Source organism: Microtus ochrogaster (genome assembly GCF_000317375.1).
Source record: "Microtus ochrogaster isolate Prairie Vole_2 chromosome 6 unlocalized genomic scaffold, MicOch1.0 chr6_random_2, whole genome shotgun sequence".
In the NCBI taxonomy this organism is placed as follows: domain Eukaryota; kingdom Metazoa; phylum Chordata; class Mammalia; order Rodentia; family Cricetidae; genus Microtus; species Microtus ochrogaster.
The window spans coordinates 5,689,187-5,696,362 of record NW_004949095.1 but is presented as its reverse complement, the minus strand read 5'-3'; the positions used below and the strand labels follow the sequence as shown (position 1 = coordinate 5,696,362).

Here is a 7,176-nt window from a genome sequence, read left to right as displayed (position 1 = left end):
TGTAGACCAGGCTGGTCTCGAACTCACAGAGATCCACCTGCCTCTGCCTCCCGAGTGCTGGGATTAAAGGCGTGCACCACCACCGCCCGGCTTTGGTCATTTTTAATTGATGTCCTTCACAAGGAACTGTTAAAAGACTTTACATGGAAGAGTCTTATTTTTCAGATATTGTATGGATGTTTAAATGGAAATGAAAATATTAAGGAAGAAAAAAAAAGAAAATATTAAGGAAGATCTAACAGTCCAATTTGGACTGGGAATTAGATATTTTTAATATCTATGCTCTAAGTTGCTCTCAACACTTAAGTTTTAAGATCTTTAAGCTTTAAACAGTTTTAAGGATAAAGTCATTATTAAGCATAGAGCAAGTTTTCTGAATGAAAGACTAGTGAAAGGCATGCTGTATTTCTGATTTTTTGTGTGAAATAGAATTTAGGTCATGCTTCTCGCCTGTTTTAGTTACATTGAACATGGTGGAATTATATTTGTTCTAAAGGGTAAAGGATGTAAACTCACAATAGCTAATACAATGTGACTCTGCTGTAAAGTCAACGCCAGTTAAAAAACTCAAAGGGTCGGGCTGGAGAGATGGTTCAGTGGTTAAGAGCACTAACTGCTCTTCCAGAGGACCCAGGTTCAATTCCCAGCACCCACATGACAGCTAACAACTGTCTGTAACTCCAGTTCCAGAGGATTTGACACTGTCACACCAGTGTACATAAAACAAAGCTAAATAAATTATATAAAAAAAATTTAAAAAAATCAAAGGTTCAGTACATCAGGGTGAAAGTGTCTTGTGCCCTCTGTATTAAAGGGTTTGGAGTTTTGCTGTTGTATATACTTTGGCTGAAATACAAAGGTCAGGCATTACAGGCTGAGTATGTGTAGTATGAGTGATAGCAATCTTGCACTTCATGATTATAAGTAAGGCTGTAAAGTATGTAAGTAGATTTTAGTAAGTGCTTCATATTAGGGTTGGATATGCAATGCCTCTCCCAAAATTGTGTATTGGAGCTTGGCCCCAGTGCACTGTTCAGAGATGAGGCTCTTGGGAATTCACTGGATTATAAGAGTGCTAATTCTTCAAAGTCTACTGATGAGTGACTGTTAGCTAGAAGTAGAGCAGTGGGGGTGCCTTTAAAGAGTGTGTCTTATCACTAGACCTTTGCTCCTTTTTTCTGCTTTCTGGCCATGTGGTAAGAGTCTTTGCTCTGCCATGTGCTTCCTGTCATGTTCTGCTTCATCTTAGGCACAAAAGCAGTGGAGCTGGCTGCAGATAGACCAAAACCTCTAAACCCATAGGACCAAATAAATGCTTCCTCTTTTAAGCTAATTAGTTCAAGTATTTTATCACAGCAGTGAAAATTGACTAACACAGTCAAGTTGAGACTCTATTTTTTTTTTTTTTTTTTTTTGGTTTTTCGAGACAGGGTTTCTCTGTGGTTTTTTGGAGCCTGTCCTGGAACTAGCTCTGTAGACCAGGCTGGTCTCAAACTCACAGAGATCCGCCTGCCTCTGCCTCCCAAGTGCTGGGATTAAAGGCGTGCGCCACCACCGCCTGGCCTCAAGTTGAGACTCTAGATGGAAGTTTTTGTCTCACCAGGTCCCACAGCCATTTAGTCTCAAAGAAACACACAGAGGCTTATATTAATTATACACTGTTTGACTTATTAGCACAGGCTTATTACTAATTAGCTCTTATGACTTAAATTAACCCAGTAATTTTTTCGATGTTTAGCCACATGGCTTGGTACTTTTTCTTAGTGAGGCATTCTCATCTTGCTTTCTCTGCTTCTAGCTGGTGACTGACTCTCTGCCTTTTCCTTCCCAGATTTCTCCTGGTCTGGTTACCCCACTTATACTTCCTGCCTGACTACTGACCAATCTATGTTTTATTAAACCAATATGAGTGACAAATCTTTACAGTGTACAAGAGCATTGTTCCATAGCACTTGTGTTACTTCTAAGGGACTGTTTCCTCCTAAACATCTACAATACATGTCAGAAAAGAAATAAGCACATAATTTTACAATAACTGTTGCTCCATAGAAAGTATTGGTAATCATTTACAAGAGTACCTGGTCTAACCATTTATCAATCTGCTCTTTATTTATGCTTAATGATTAATTTATTGTCACCACCCCACTCCCAAATTGTTTTTAGCCATATACCTTGTTTTCATATCCCCAGCTCCACCTCCAGAATATTTAAGATCACCAAAAGAGTTGATGAAAGACATAACACAGAAAGTTCTACAACTGCTTCAAAGTACATAGTTGCTTAAGACAGTAATCTGTTTTTTCTTATAATTACGTAGGTCATGTGTTCTCAGCTGATTGGCTACTGCCCACCTGGTATGGTCTGGGGTCTCATGTATGGCTCTGTGCATCTCAGAATTCACCTGGGACTGAAATGCCTTTGATCACTTTACTTACCTTTCTGGCATTTCCCCTGGCTTGACCAGACTAGCTGGGTGCTTACAAAGCCTCTATCTATATAGGTCACTCATGTGGCAGTCTAACCAAACATAGTAGTTAGATCCAAAAAGTGAATGTGGAAATTGCCAGGTGTCTTAATGCCTCGGCTCAAAAGTGGGACACATCTACTTGTACAGCCTTTTGATCAAAGCAAGCTGCAAAACCAGCTCAAATCAGGAGCAGAAAAAACAGACCCCACCCTTTGGTGGGAGGAACTATTATTGATGATTATCTGTGGAAATAGTCAACAAGAAAATCTTAATTCAATTCAGATCTGGGCTGTCCGGATAGATAGCCTCTACGGTCCCCAGAAACCATGACTTCCATACATGTCTTGGGCGTGTTCGCCCATACATTCAAAATAAATAGTCAAATGTAAAATTTTTACATTGAGATCCTATTTTTTTCTTACAATTACCAAATCTTCAGTTTTGATGAAACCAATGCTTTACAAAGAGATTGTTTCGTAATGGGGATGTTATAGTTTGTAGTCAGGATAGGGACAAGAAAAGAGCATGCGTAAATGTAGTCACGTACTAGCTATTTAATAAAGTCTCCCTGTGTCACATGTCCTAGTCCTCTGCACAAAATGTAACTGAATATTCCGTGTTCTGTGGCCCTTCACAGTCACAAGGCTTTCGTTTGTGTGGTAAAATTCTCGCAAAGCAAAGAAACTTCTGTTCATTTTCACTGAAACTTTCATTTCTCATCGCTGTGAATAAAAGTTGGGATTAGTGTGAGGTTGTCAAATTGGGCCCATTTAAAGGGGCTCAGCTGTTGACGAGGCTTGGAGCCTCTCTAGAGCTGTGGCTTAGAGGGCCCTCCAGTAAATATTGGGCTAGGTGTTGTCACATTCCTTAGTGTAAGGTTTAGACCCTCATAGGCGTTTCTCTGTGTACCTTCATTGCATCATCACTGGATTCTTGAACGGAGGACTTTGTACTAAGATATCACATTTCCTTCCCTCTGAATCTGTGAAGCTCTTGTAGAAGCACTTTGCATTCTAAGGTTGTGCGCTTCCAAAGATGTGTCCCACACACAGAGTGGTGGTGTATGTGTGTGAAGAGTCAAAGTGTGGCAAGCCCCACATGGGCTGCTGGGAGTGAAATAGGGTTCCTAGGAAAACTGCTTAGAAAGATCTGCTTCCCAGAACTCTGCACTCTGGGTTCATGCCAGCTTTTAGTGTGGAGACTTGGCAAGTGTTCCACTTACACTGCCTCTTTTATATTTAACACTTTCTGAGTTATGCTATTACCCTGAGTCTACTTGTTCTTTGAAGTAGGCTCTGTTCCATATAACAATCATGAAAACAAATGACCATAGTATAACTGGACAGTGTTGCACTGTGAGCGTTTTACAGTAGGAGGTGAGGACCTGAAGTAGAGCAGGCGTACAGTGCTACTCTGGGAACACTAGGGAGGTTTTTATGGGAAGTTTGGAAAATACCCAGTAACCCTGCTTTTATTATCTTATATCTGAAGTAGGTGATCTTAAAAATTCAGCTTGCAGTAAACTGCTTGCCTCACATCAAAAAGGATACTAATAATTATCATTTAAAAAGCCTGAAAGCTGGGTCGTGGGCACCCTTTCTCGAGTGTAAAAGAGCTGGGGGTCCTCCTAAGGAGCTCTATTTCTGAGCAAGGCAATTTAAGGCAGAATGTAGTTTATGTCCTAGTCAGAAGGAGGGAGGTGCCAACAGAGAGGATGGACAGGGACTAGAATGCCCTTGAGATGGGCTGTGAGGGAAGGGTTAGGTTTTAAACACGAGGTGAGGAGAAAGGGATTTTAAGAACATTGAGAAAGAATGGTGGGAACAAAAGGTAACTGTACATACAACAAGGGGAAACCAGCATCGCTAAGTTAGTTCACTGGTGGAAGCCAAGATAGACAGTGAGGACTGCCTCACTTAATACCACTTGGAGTAAGGCTTTAATGCCCTATTAAGGAATTTGTAGAACTCAGGATGATCATGGGACTAATGAGGCTCTATTGAAGCCTACAGGTCCAGATAACTTTTTTCCAGGGTCCAGTAGGAGGTGCTGAGCACCACAGAGCTCTGGCAGCTGGGGTTATGGAAGTAGAAGTCTTTGGGAAAGAACAATGCTAAGTCTTTGACAGGTATGTGGGTACCGCCAGTAATTCCACCACTCACCACACTGAGATGGCTTGAGTTCAAGGCCAGCCTGGACTACATAGTGAGGCCCTATCTCAAACAGTTTCTCTCCTTTCAAAAGAAGAAAGAATAGTGATACACTGCGTGCAGTCTTAATTTATTTTACCTGGAAGTGGCAACTCATCAATCACAAACATGAAAACTTACTTCTCCTTTTCCCACGTCTGTTCCCACTAATTCTTCAAAGATGAAATTGATATTGTAACAATTGAAGAATTCAACTCCCTCTATAAATTTCTGCTCTACCTGAGTAGATGAATTGTTTGCAGGCCTGAAATGATGAGTATGTTCTATGAGGCCTCTCAAAAGGTAATGATATTTCAAAACTTAGAAAAGGCTTACAAACTGGGTTTCAGACTCAAACCCTTTTATCTTAATTTTGGGACTTCTAAAACTTAAAGAGATATGAGTGGGGTGTATAGCTCAATTTTAGAGCACTTGGTTAGCATTCATAAGGCCCTGGGTTTAATCCCCAGCAAGGCAAACCCCAAGCCTGATGTGATGGGGTGGTATGTGTCTACACTCCCTGCAAGTGGGGTGGGGGGTGGGGGACACAGAAAGATTGCTTCAGGATTAAGGCTAGTAAAGCAAAACAGGTTTGGAAGGGCTATTTTTTGTAATATGAGGGAAGGTTATTCTGCATAAAATAAGCACAACCATTAGATATGTATTATCAGAGTCTAGTTAGCCAGACTTTAGTGCCAAAGTGCATTTTATAGAAAGGCAAAGCCTGTGTAGCTGTCCCCTTTAGCCAGAACTGTCCACTGTTCATCTGTGACTAGGTGGGGGTGGAGGTGCTGAAGATGCTGTTTTCCTGTTTCCTTTATCACTGCACCCTGCAGTGTGTATTGTTGAACTAACGGATGAAACAACAGTGTCATTAGAGCTAACACTCTAATCCACTCTCCTAATACTGCTGTTGTGCATAATTTCCAGGAACTGCTCTTACTGAGCTCCATGCCAAGTCTGGTACCATCACAATTACATTGCAGCATAATGGAACCTATTACTTTGTGTGCTAACTTAAGAAACAACTAAATAAAAACAATTACATTTTTAGTTGTACTCACACAGCTTTTGTTCCAGCTTAACAGTGTTATGAGAAATGGTGATCAAACAGAACAGGTGGCTGGGGATAATTCAGATTTGAATTTAACTTTCACTTTCTGCTTCCTTCATGAAAGGAACAGGAAGGAATGGTTGAAAATGAACGTCATATCAGCTGGCTCAAGAAAGGCATTGCTCAGAATTTTGCTCTTGGGTTGTTTCCAGTTGTTAAAGAAGCAGCCTTAAATTTAGATGGGAGTGTCTCAGCCCAGTTGTTTGCTCTGTTTTCTGTATTGGTCTTATTTCTTAGATTAATGGTTTAAGTTGTTGAATGAGTTGCAGAATGAAGCAATACCCTATTATCTTGTCACTTATTTTGTCCCCGGGCTGTACAGTACAGGCTGTAGGCATATAGCAGAGGAAGCTTGTGCACATTTGAAATGGCCTTGTGGGGCTGGGTACTGCAGCCCATGTCTATAACCACAGCACTCGGGAGCTATTAGCAGGAAAACCATGAGTTCAGCCTTGAACTACAGGAGACCTGGTCTCAAAAAGCAAACAAAGAAACAAAGCCCAGTGGAGTGGAAAGCAACCTCTCAGCATACAAATAAACTGAATTTTATGTTTTGACACCCTCTGTAGCTAGCCCACACTGGAAGCAGCACTCATTTAGGTCCATGGCATTAGTATCCTTGCTGTGTGCCTCATCATTGAAGACCGTGGTATTGCTCTGGTTCACGAGCGGTCTGATCATATTCTTAAACAGACAGATGGTATAGGGGAATGTTTTTCTTTACTTAATCCATCCAGATCTGATTATCCACATTTTACCAGGAAAAATAATTAGTGGAGGTCTGATTAAGGAGAGTACATGTCTGAGTGTTGTGCTTAGTCACAGGAATAACAGCTATGGCTTGTCTGATTGCTGGGTATTTATATTTAAAAAGGAGTTACACCTCTTTCCTGGACTCTTGTTGGTATTCTCAGGAGTACCCGCCGTCCAAGGTATCATGTGGAATGGGAGCTGGGAAGATTATCAGACATGACAAGGATTCACTAACAGGTTTTGAACAGTAAAACTTGGAGTTAAGAACTATGCGCAGTTCAGTGTTTTGTTTTCATTTTGATAATTTTTGGAAATATATATATAATAGCCAAATGGCTCCTAGATGACCCCACTTCTTAATTAAAACGGGAATTTTTTTTTTTTTAGAATTTTCCATGTACCCAGGCAATATCTTTCTTAGGACTTTCCCACACTATTTTTAGTTAATGGGCCTTCTCAAGCTGAGTTTTAGCCATCTATCACTAAAAGGGTAAGTAACATATTAGGCTTGCAGCCGGGCGATGGTGGCGCACGCCTTTAATCCCAGCACTCGGGAGGCAGAGGCAGGCGGATCTCTGAGTTCGAGACCAGCCTGGTCTACAGAGCTAGTTCCAGGACAGGCTCCAAAGCCACAGGGAAACCCTGTCTCGAAA

At 41.1% G+C, this 7,176-nt stretch overlaps 1 protein-coding gene across 1 annotated transcript in view; it reads left to right on the top strand.

Moving 5' to 3' along the window:
• The window catches only part of Fam20b (FAM20B, glycosaminoglycan xylosylkinase), a 37,043-nt gene that overhangs the window by 5,190 nt on the left and 24,677 nt on the right, over window positions 1-7,176 (top strand). The gene's annotated exons all lie outside the window — the stretch shown is intronic.